Genomic DNA, 12,120 nt, shown 5'->3' with positions numbered 1-12,120 from the left:
CCCTTGGGAACACCGGCTCCACTGTGTGCCTTGGCTCCTGTGTTGGGACCCCCAGTGGAGGCGTGAGAGATGCCAGACGAACGTGGGTGGTTCCCAGCTGCCTCCTTCAGGAAGACCTGCAGGCTGACAGGGAGTAGAGATCTGCTTAGGCCCCACCCAAGACCCCTCCGGTGACAACCTCCCTCCCATCTTCCTGGTGGGCCTGGAAGGACAGCCATGCTTGGGACATGGAAAGGAGCCAAAGCCAGAGTCATCCCCTCTGTCCCCACCGCTCCTTTCCCCTCTCTCCTGCCTGAAGCTGGAATCTCCCAGCATGCCTTGATTTCTCTTCTCCATTCTTGGGTGGAAGGTCTCGGAGTACCCCTACTTCCTCTGGACTGACTCTTGGCTCAGGCACAGGTTCAGTTGGCTCCCATGCTTTCCTTCTTTGGGAAGGTGATTCTGGAACCTTCCCTCAGCACCCCTGTCTGCATCCTGCCTCCACAGTGGTGTGCTTCTGAGGGTGGGACAGAGTCACCTCATCCAGGGCATCGGCTTTCTTTGCCTGTTTCTGCATGTTACTGAGAGCCTCTGAAAGCAGAGCCTGAGCCCTCCTGGGTGCTGCTGGCTGCTCCCATCAGCCACCTCGACCTTCCCAAAGCAGTCGAAGCACTGGAGAGGTTCCTGAGCCAAAGAGGAGGCCTGGGGCGCCTCACACTCTTTAAGACCCTGAGTCCAGCCAGGCGGTGGTGGTGCATGACTTTAATTCCAGCACTTGGGAGGCAGAGACAGGCAGATCTCTGTGAGTTCGAGGCCAGCCTGGTCTACAAGAGCTAGTTTCAGGACAGTCTCCAAAGTTACAAAGAGAAACTCTGCCTTGAAAATCCCCCCCCCCCCAAAAAGACCCTGGGTTTCAGACAAATGTCCGGCAGTACAGTCAGAAAAGGCAGCAGAGGGATTGCGGCTTGGGAAGCCTGGGTCCCTCGGTTCTGCACCTTGCTGACTGAGTTTGGGCAGGCAATGTGACAAAGACAACTCAGGTACCCGTGCCCCCGTGGCATTGGGGTTACCTCATTTGAAGGCCTGCTCTGTGCATGCTCAGGTTCCTCCTGCTGATGCCCTCCCCCCCTCTTGCACAGAAGAAGGTGTCCAAGAGGGAAAGGGAGCCACAGCCTGGGGTAGAAGTGGGTCAGGAGGGATGGGACAGGGCAACAGACAGTCCCTGAAAGAATGCGTGTTGTCTCCAGAGCAGAGAAGGGAGTCGGGGGCTTCAGAAACCAGGATGGCTGTCCTCTTCTACCATGCTGCCTGGAGGTCACTTATCCCCTATGTGCAGAGTGCCCTACTTAGACCACGTCATCTCAAGGTCTATGGTCCTGAGCATCTCTCCTATTGCCTCCATTTTACAGAGGTGGAAACTGAGGCTCAGGGAGTTGAAGTCTCCACCCTGAGGCAAATCAGAAAGAGGACAGACATGTTGAACCCAGCTCTGTGTGACTCAGGAGCTGCCGAGGCCTATCAGTGAAGTGGGCAGCTCTTGTCCCTCTCTCGCCCACTCAGAAGAGTGAACCAGCCCCCATCCCATGTCTCTTGGGTCCCCAACGGGTTGAAAAATTCTGATGGAAGCAGATGGTGGGGACAGATGGAGGGGAAAGCATCTCGGGGGCTGAGTTCACACAAACAAACATTGATAAAGTGATTAAAACCTTAAGCCACCCCTTCCCAGAAAGCCCTGCCCACCCAGCCTGGAGCACAGCGAGCTGTGAAGTGAGAGCTGGGGTTCTCCTGAATGCCCAGGGTCTCAACCTCATTAATCCCAGTCTCTGCCAGCTTCCTTTGATGCCAGGGACCACCCCCGGACCAGAGCCCAGGGTGGCAGAGCTGCCAGGAGCACAGCCCGGGAGGGGGCGGGGCAGGCCTGGCAGTTCCCCAAAGAGCTGGCCATGAGGAGGGAATAGCTGGGGAAGGATGGAAAGTCCAGGGCTCTGGAGCTGCAAGCCTGAAATCAGGGCCAGCAGGATAGGGGTGGGGATGCCAGAGCTAGGGTCTCTCTGGGGAAGCTCCCCTTGCCACGTTGGACAAAGGTCACACAGCAGCCCAGCTGCCCACAGAGCAAACTGAATTCTGAGTCTCAAACGGCTTCATTTGGTTCTCTCCTCCGTAGAGGGAGACGGTGTTAGAGACAGCCCTGGAAAGGTGGCTGTGAGGGTAAGGAGCAGCCCCACATGGTACCTAGGTACCTAGGTACTCTGCACATGGTACAGACACCTCGGTACCAAGGTAACAAGAGTCAGCAGGCCCCTACAGAGCAGAGGTTTGGGCCTGAACCCTCTCCTGATGCATCCTGTAGCTGCTGGGCTCAGCGGTAGAGAGATGGCTGCATTGACACCCAGGAAGAGCAGGGTTCCTGGGCAAGGCAGCTGGAGCCAGTGTCAGGGCCTCGAATGACGGTGTTAGCTCTTTAGACCTGTATTCAAATCCCACACTTAAGTGGCCCTTTTCCTAATGGCAGAAAGCAGGCAAAAAAAAAAAAAAATAGCCCTCTGACCTTCTGGTTCCTCCTTTGTGAAACCAACATTTCCAGCTGCTTGCTGGACTCCCTCCCAGAAGCCCACAGACACCCCCGGCTCAAGCCAGCCAGCAGCCAGCTCACCGCCTTCCACCTCCAGTTTGCCAGGTCTCCGGGTCCCCCTCCAGCCCAAGCAAGCAAGCCCGAGACCCCACCACGTCCAGGCCCCTCGCTCTGCCTGGTCTTGTGTAGGCTACCTCCCAGACCAAGTCCAGCTTATTCAACAGCGGCAGGGTCTCCGCTTCCCTCTCCAATTTATTCCCCCTTGCTTCTGGCCAGGTCCCTGCTCTGAGCTCCCCCAGCTGGGATCAGTGTCTCTAAATCTGATTAGAGCCCTCGCTGCTAAACAACCTCCCATGGCTCCCACTGTCTTCCAGCGGAAAGGGACATCTGAGGCTCACACACCCACACCCTCCCACCCGCCTTTGTAACTCCTCGCCAGTTCAGCACCTCTGTACCACGTGACCAGCCCTACCCCCCCCCCACACACACACACACACCAACAGAGCGAAGGAGCTCCTGGCCCTCTCCCAGCCTAATCTCTGCGCACGCTTGGGATTGGATCTAGATGGGGTAACTGACTCTGGCAGCTGGGGACTCATCATCCCAGCCAACTCTTGTCCGATACAATAACTGTTCTTCCCTCCGCGGGGGGCCGGGGGAAGCTACTCTTAGCTGGAAGCCAGCGAGCGACAGTCCTTTGCCTGAGGTCACTCAGCTGCCCCCGCACTGCCCTCGTCCCCCAGTCACAGCTTCAGAAAGCTAAAACACTGGGATCCTTCTTAGGCACCCCATCTTGCCACCCTTTCTTCTATCGGCTCTCTCTCAGGCCAGCTCCCCACTATCTTCCTGGGGCCAAGCAAAGGCAGTTGTCACTTACGGAAAGTGGGGTAGAGACAGAAAGCTGTCTCCTCTGATACCTTTTCCCCTTGAGACAGGTAGCCCAGACTGAACGCACTGTAATCCTCCTGCCTCAATCTCTTAAATCCTGGGATTATAAACTTGTGCCACTATTCCCAGCTTTTCCACCCCTTGTAACCTGATCCACATTTCTGTAGGAATGACTTACAATCTGAGTGCAGAACACGGGAGATCTCAGTCCTAAGGAACCGAGTGTTATTGTTATTATTCTGAGACAGGGTCTCATTATGTAGCCCTGGCTGTCCTGGAACTCACTATGGAGACCAGGCTGGCCTCAAATTTACAGGGATCTGCCTTCCGAGTGCTGGGATTAAAGGTGTGCACCACTATGCCCGGCTAAGGTTGTTGTTGGTTGCTTGCTTTTTAAGCTTTAAAATTTATGTGGTGTGTATGTATGTGTGTGATGTGGTGTGTGTGTGTGTGTGTGTGTGTGTGTATACAGATGAACACAGACCCGTGCACACATGGAGGCTGGGGAACAATTTTGTGGGCCTGGCTCTTCTCCTCTACCTTTACGTGGGTTCCAGGAATTACCATCAGGCTGGTACAACCATTGATTCACCTGCTGAGGCATCTCGTTAGCCAGGATCAAGCCAGTGGTGCACACCTGTGATCCCAGCACTCCAGAGGTGGAGGCAAAAGGATCAAGATTATCCATAGCTACACAGTGAGTTCTAGCGCCAGCTGAGATACATGAGACCTTGACTACTAACGCAGTTAAGATTGTGGCTGGGATGGGGACTGGAGAGATGGCTCAGCGGTTAAGAGCATTGCCTGATCTTCCAAAGGTCCTGAGTTCAATTCCCAGCAACCACATGGTGGCTCACAACCATCTGTAATGAGGTGCACTCTTCTGGCCTTCAGGCATACAGACACAATATTGTATACAAAATAAATAATAAATAAATAAATGATTGTGGCTGGGAGATATAGTTCAGCGGTGGCATGTTTGACTAATAAGCCTGAGATCCTAGGTTCAATCCCCAGCACTGGGGGTGGGGGGATTCAGGGCATCAAGCTTCTTTCTTTCTTTCTTTCTTTCTTTCTTTCTTTCTTTCTTTCTTCCTTTTTCTTTTTTCTTTTTTTTTTTGTTTTTTGTTTGTTTGTCTGTTTTTGTTGTTGTTTTTTCGAGACAAGGTTTCTCTGTGGCTTTGGAGCCTGTCCTGGAACTAGCTCTTGTAGACCAGGCTGGCCTCAAACTCACAGAGATCCACCTGCCTCTGCCTCCCAAGTGCTGGGATTAAAGGCGTGCGCCACCACCGCCCGGCTCTTTTTCCTTCCTTCCTTCCTTCCTTCCTTCCTTCCTTCTTTCCTTCCTTCCTTCCTTCTTTCTTTCCTTCCTTCCTTCCTCTCCTTTTTTAAAGTCAAGATTTTGAAGAGAAAGCCCCTCCTGGACTAGAAACTGCCTCCCAACTGACAGTTCAATCTTGGGGCCTGGCCAAGCGGAATGCTATTTCCAGTATCTTTGCTCTGGGTGGCCATCTTCTCCCAACCTGGGAATCCTCAGTGGCAGACTCTGTGGAGAGGGCAGATGCTGGGCTTCACCACAGAGCAGCAGTGCCACCCAGGGCTTCTGCTCTCTGTGGAACATTCCCTTCTTAGAGGGTGAGGCACCTGCCAGACACTGTGGGGAGGGGAAGCAGCGAAATGGCTTCTCGGTGACACTTCGGGTCTAGGGATGGCCACAAAGGCTGGAGGATGGCGTTCCAGAGAGGGGGTGGTGCACGCACGTCGTCTTCTGCGGCCACCTGCTAGCTTCTCAAGTTTAGAGAGATGGAAACTGAGGCATAAACAGGTCAAGTTCCCTGGCTGAGACTTGCTTAAAGGCAGGGTCCGCTCCGAGGTGAGCACTAGCTCTGTCTCTGGGAGCCAGGGAACCAGGTTGCCTTAAAGGAGTGAGGGTTTCCCGGGGACTCCAGAGCCACAGACCCCCGACTCAGGCGTTCCCCAATCTGTCTCCCTATTTGGGAAAACCCAGTCAGCTCTCAATTCTAGCACCTCAAACTCTCTGGAGGCAGGCCTGGGATTGCCTCCTGTTTCCATAGTAACGGTGAACAGAGGGCCTCCTGCAGCAGTGTGGGGATACCGCAGATACCAGTACCTGCAAGTCCACACGGGCCCTGGGAATCCTTGGGATGGGGCAGCCCAAGCGCATGTTCATGCATGTGCATGCCTGTGCACAGAATGCACCCCCAGGGCTGGGGATGGATGCTCCTCCACAAACACATGGATACCCTTGCATGTGCAGACACATGCACAGGGACCCAGGCCTTGGCGTGCTTACCCACCAATGGGATGGGAGATTATCCTGCTGGATGTGACCCATTCCCACAGCCCCCCGAGTCTGTCCTGGTGCAGAGAAGTCTTGGGAAGGCGGGATCCCACTCTACAACACCCACCTCACCACATTTACTGACCACGTGTTGGGGACCGCATGTGGCATCTCCTGTAGCCCCCACAGCACCACGGGGGAGGAACCAGATAAGGAAACAGACACAGAGAGGCAGAGTAATTTGCCTGTGGTCATACCGTGATGGACTGCATCACCGTTTAAGCATAGGTCTATTGGGCTGCAAGCAGACCCCTCAATGTCAGAGTCAGGAGCACTCACCTTGATCACACACACACACACACACACACACACACACACACACTGATGCTGTAGTCAGAGACAAGACAAGAGAGGAGACTCCCAACTAAAACACTAGCAATAAGGACCTTTTTGCTCCCAGCCAATAGACACAGAAGCTTCTGTGGCTTTTGGCGGTTCCTGGAATGAAGAAGTGAAGGAGGCAAGGGGAGCTCTGCCTAGTCAAAAACTGAACAGCAAGCACAAGACCTTCTGTGAAGCCACCTGGGGTCTGTGAAGCCACCTGGGGCCACCAGTCAGCTCCTGGTTCCCTCAGGAACTCCGAGGCAGTGTCTAGATCCCTGCACTGCTGTGTGCATCTTCACAGCTACCCAAGACTGATCACCCAGACGGCGGCATAGACCGGGCACTGTTGGATGGTGTGACTGGGGCTAGGCCGTAGCTCAGTGGCAGAGCACCTGATCGGTGTTATGCAGTTCCAATAAATTGGGCTCAATTCCCAGTAGCACAAACAACAACAATAGGCATGCCGGGATGGGGTCCATGACTGTAATCTCAACATGAGAGAGGTAGAGAGAGGCAGGAGGATCTGGAATTCAAGGGCAGCGCGGGCTAAATATAGCCCTGTCTCAAAGGAACAAAATAAATAACAATGACAGCAAAACCATGGTCCACCTACCGCAACAGCCACTACCACTCATGCTTCAATAGCTGCCACTACAGCCTTTAATTCACACTGAATCCTCACCGCCTGAGGCCGTGCATGGGCCATGGATGTGGTCACCTCACCGAGGCTTGGTGACTTATTCACAAGACCATCCTTGATGCCGGTGGCTGAGCCCTTGAGTTCCCTGAGAACTGCCATCCTGAGTGGTTGCCATCAACTTCATCTCTCCTCTTGGGTTTTCCTGTTCAGGAAAATGTGGATTCGCTATGGCCAGAGTCGGCGCCCTCTGCTGGCCATGTCCTGGCTCTGCAGAGCCATCTTCCCTTCTCCAGAAGGGAAGGCCCTTAGAATAGGCCATGTGAGAGGTGGGGGTTCCTGGAACCTCCGGTCTTCACTCTGTGTGGCCCTACTTGGCCCGTGAAAACAGGTGTTGAGGTGACCTAGCCGGATAGAGGCTGAGCTGAGGAGTGAGCCTGAAGACACTCTCCTGCTCATCCCTATTGGGAATGAACCTCCACTTCAGCCCTCCAGGCCCCCCTACGATAAGACCTCTGGCCCCACACTCTTGAAAGATGTGGGTGACCGTGGTGTGTTGCCAAGAAATTGTCTCCAGGGGCAAAGTTAGAGCTGAGGCTTGAGGCACAGGGCAGGCCCCAGCTAGCTTTGGGTAAGATGACCAACCTCCCGGAGCACTGTGAAATGGACAGAATGAAGAACTGAAGAGTTTGGGAATGGGGTGGGGGGGAGGGAGAGAGCGGGGTTAGGGGTGGGGATGGGGATCGGGACATGGATCCCTTCACCTAAGTACAAGGTTCCTCCTCCTCTCTCCCCCTTCAGCCCCACAGTCAGCTCCCCATTCTGTGGTGTGTTTGCAAACATCCTCCTCTTCAAGAGAATGCATTGGAGGCTCAGAGAGGTGGAGTTACCGGCCCAGCATCACCCAGCCAAGGACTTCTGGTTTCTGAATCTCAGATCAAGACCATCGTTTCTGGCTCTGCCGCTGCACCTGCCTCCTCGCCTCTTCATGGGTCGCCTGGTCCCAACCTTGTTTTCTATGGTCCACCAACAGCAGGCAACATGATCACTTTAAAATGTAAATACAGCCGGGCGGTGGTGGCGCACGCCTTTAATCCCAGCACTCGGGAGGCAGAGGCAGGCGGATCTCTGTGAGTTCGAGACCAGCCTGGTCTACATGAGCTAGTTCCAGGACAGGCTCCAAAGCCGCAGAGAAACCCTGTCTCGAAAAACCAAAAAAAAAAAAAAAAAAAATGTAAATATATTTCACCACAGCCCTACTTTGTGAAGCTTCCATTTCTAGTGAGCCAGTGGGACCTTTCTTCTACACCCTGCTGCCCCAGCTGCCCTCACTTCCTCCCACTTTGCCGATAAGACTCCGCTCTTTCCGGCTTCTGGGTCTTTCTGGCTTCTCTTAGTCCTGACCATCCCAGGCATACTCCTGCCCCAGGGTCTTTGCACTTGCTGTCCCCATAGCTGGAACCCTGTTGTGATATGATATATCTACTTCCTGTCCTTCAGTTCTTCGCTCAGATGCCACCCCTCAGGCCACACTCCCTAACTGTACCTACTCAGCCACCTCCTGCACACTATCTCACCTTTCTGATAGATAGCCCCTCTCAGTCTCGTGAGCCCAGGCTAGCCTCGAACTCAACGTGTAGCCAACGATGGTCTTGGACTCCTGAACCTGGTGCCTCTACCCCCCTAGTGCTGAGATTGTGGGCGTTGACGATTACACCCAGTGATGGTCCTCAGTTTATGCGTGCGAGGCAGATGCTCTACCAACAGAGCTTCATGCCCAGCCTCAGGAGAGGTGTGTGTGCCTGTATGTGTGTGTGCCTCTGTGTGCGTCTGTGTGTGCCTGTGTGTATGTCCACCTGTATGTGCGTCTGTGTGTGTGCCCGTGTGGGTGTCTCTGTGTGCATGTGCCTGTGTGTGTGTCTGTGTGTGTCTCTGTGTTCATGTGTCTATGTGTGTCTGTGGTGTGTACAGGTGTTTTGTCTGCCTGTATATCTGCACCGCATGCATGGTTATGCCTGAGGAGGCCAGAGAGGGCATTGGATGCCCTGGAACTGGAGCTACAAAAGGTTGTAAGCTGCCATGTCGGTGCTGAGAACAGAACCCGGGTCCTCTAAGAGAGCAACAACTGCTCTTAACTGCTGAGTCATCCCTCCTGACCCCAGTAACACCTGCTCATGTTTGTCTCGCTGGAGTGTGGACCCATGGAGGGCTCACCTTGTGTACAGTATGTCCCCAGGACCGCTAGGTTCTTAGTAAGTGCTGACCGGATGAAGCTCCTGGAGCCCCATCTTCTCTTGCAAGCTGCTGAGAAGAGTCTTTCACGACTAATCCTGTTTTTCCTGCTCTTGGGGTTTTCATCCAGGGCCTATAGCTCCCTGGCCCTCATGAGATACGTACTATTTCCCCTTCCTCCCCTACACAAGCATACACATTGTGCTCTCAAGCTTCTTCCCCCCTCCACCTTCCCCTCCTTACTCCTCTGGTTCCAAGCTAGCTTTTAGGGCTCATTAAGTGCAGGCATTGCCTCCTCCTGGAAGCCCTCTATGCTTCCTTTCCAGTGAATCCTGTCTTCTGCCCCTAAAAGATCTGGTGCCCCCGCTCTGAAAGCACAGTCCTCTTCCTTATGAAGAACATCATCTTCCTCATTCCTGAACAAGAGAGCTGCGCAAGGGACCAAAACCAGTCTGGCTCATCACCGTGTCCTCGGTACCCAGTCCCAACAGGCGTGGGTTGGAGTGGGACCTTTAGAAAACATGAGCCTGGCCTAGCTGCATCTGAGATTAGACAAGGCAGACCGTAACCCACAGCAAACCATTTCCTCTTGCTGAGCATCTGTAGCACGGGTGTGATGGTCTTAACCGCCAGCACTGAGAGGGCTTTTGAAGGTGGAGGGAAACACTGGTGAGCAGTGGGTGCCTGAGCTTTGCCCCTTCTCCTGTGGGCACCAAGCCCTGTGTCCTCTGTGGGAGAATGCCCTGGAGTCCTATCCTGAAAGGTCTTATTTATTTATTTTTATTTCCGAGACAGGGTTTCTCTGTAGCTTTGGTGCCTGTCCTGGAACTAGCTCATGTAGACCAGGCTGGCCTCGAACTCACAGAGATCCGCCTGCCTCTGCCTCCCGAGTGCTGGGATTAAAGGCGTGCGCCACCACCGCCCCTCCTCCTGAAAGGTCTTTAGAGGCGTGGTAGGGGGCAGATCAGGCCCTGAACTTGAATTTTAGACACAGCCACATAGTTTGTTGTCTGTGTGGTCCCAGGCAAGCCTCTTGCTTCTCTGAGTCTCGGGTTCTCGGTCTAGAACAGAGGCTAAAGATACACATTAGCCTAAAACTGCAAACAATGCAGGTCAAGAACGGAGGTCTCCTTCATTGTACCCCAAAGCAATCTCTTGCCTTCTCCTGAATCTCTCTGTGACTTGGGGCTGCATCTAAAGAGCACACTAGATATGAGCCATGTCTGTTCCGAGACTGGACAAAAGCCTTCCTATTCTAGATGACAACCTATGACAGAGATAGGCTCTGAGACACCTCAGAGAGTCTAAGTGTGGGTGAGTCCTTTGGGGTCTGTGTCTTCAGAGAGTCAGGCAAGTAAAGAAACACGAATGCAGCCGGGGAGGACACATTCCTGCTGCCCAGACCCTCCCCTTTCCCAAATGCAGTTCGTGTGTTTGTGTGTCCTTCCTGAATGCTGCCTGGAGCCGGGTACACAGCAGGTGCTCGATAAGTGAGTGGTAGAAGGATGGCTTTCTTCTGGACAGCCAGCAAACATTACTGAACGCCTGCTGCATTAGTAGCCCCAGCGCCGTGCTAAGGCAGGGAGCACTGGCTGGCGGGTATAAAGAAGTGCCGACGAACCCCTTCCCAGGCTCCCTTGGGGCACCTCCAGGTCCTTTCAGTTCTTACCACACCCTCAACCAGCTCCTTCTGGGTGCTGAATTCCAAACCAGGGCTTCCTCCAGAACTGAGAATACCCCAGCACCTCGTGAATCCTGGAAAGGCTTTGTGGGAATCCTGGGAAGCCCCATGATCACAACTCTTTACATTCTTCACGTCTGCCAGGTCTCCTCCACTAGCAACCAGCAGCCTCTGCTCATTGCTCCCAGACAGTGAACAGGGCTCTTTCCCCCTCCTAATGCCCTACAACAGACTGGGGTTTTTCCCAGAATGACCAGCAGGTGGCGTGGAGTCTCCCCTCTCTCCATTACTGGACAATAGGCTGCATCCCACCCCCGACCCTCTCCCTCCTTTTTCCTCAGCCCGGATAAAACCGTGACCTCTATCTGACCCCTCTCTTTCCTGCTGTTCCAGTAATGGCTGAGGAGACTCTGAGACTCCGGTTGCTCCTACAGGCCCCTGGTAGTCTGAGGAAGGCAAGGAGGTCCTTGGGGGTTAAGCTGCAGTTGGTGGGGTGGGGCTGGTAGGGCGGGGCAGGCAGCAGCTGCCAACCAAAAGAGAAAAAGAAGGGGGAAGGTTCCTGGCTGGGCTACTATCCCAGGCAGGTCCAGGTCCCAACAAGGTCCCAGCTAAGGCTCATCCCCAGGACAGGGTATGTGGCCAAGGAAATAGATGGTGCTAAGGAATAGGGGTGTCAATCTGCCCATCATGGCAGTCCTGGGGGTGCAGAGAGTTGGGTGGTATGATCAGAAAGTTCGACAGAACCCCCTGAACCACCTCCCACCCATTCATCCCATTCTCCCCAGGGGTCCAGGTAGAAACTTGGGAGGGGGGCAGAGGGAAGAGTCCTTGGGTGCAGGCATTAATAAAGAGGTGTCCTGAGGCTTCTTTTGCCTCATGATGGAGTTTGCACCAAGCTCGGAGACCTCTATCTGTATGCCTCCATTTCTTAATCTAAAGCCTGGGGGTAGGATGGATGACCTTGAAGGGGCTTGTTCATCCTCTTTGGGAGAGATCTCTGTGACAAAGGAGTGTCCCACCCAGCCACCACCGAAGGGTGAGCTTTGAGATGGGGGCGTGACAAAGCCCTTGGTGTAGGGAGGCCGAAGGACTCTCTCTGGTCTAGCCTTGCTCCCTCGTCTTGCTTCTCTGACTGGGACTGGGTTAAAGGATGTTCCAGGCTGGGGTTGGGGGCTTTCTGTTGTCCTGTAGGAGAGGAGAGCAGGTGTGGGAGGAAGGCTTCTCTCTACCTCTCAGATCATCTCAGGAGTGAAGAAGGAAGAGTGTGTGAGGACAGGATGGCACATGGTTGTTCCAAGGCAGGGAAGAAAAGGTTTTTATCAAAGTGTGTTAATTAGCTGAAGCTATCTGCCACATCTCCCAGCCCCTAGCACTTAGAGCCATTAGCTAAATCAATGTTCAGAATGGGCATAGTGGTCCCCAAAGTCTCTGGAAACCGCAGCCTC

Source organism: Arvicola amphibius, chromosome 6 (genome assembly GCF_903992535.2).
Source record: "Arvicola amphibius chromosome 6, mArvAmp1.2, whole genome shotgun sequence".
Taxonomy (NCBI): Eukaryota; Metazoa; Chordata; class Mammalia; order Rodentia; family Cricetidae; genus Arvicola; species Arvicola amphibius.
This window is presented reverse-complemented; position numbering follows the sequence as displayed.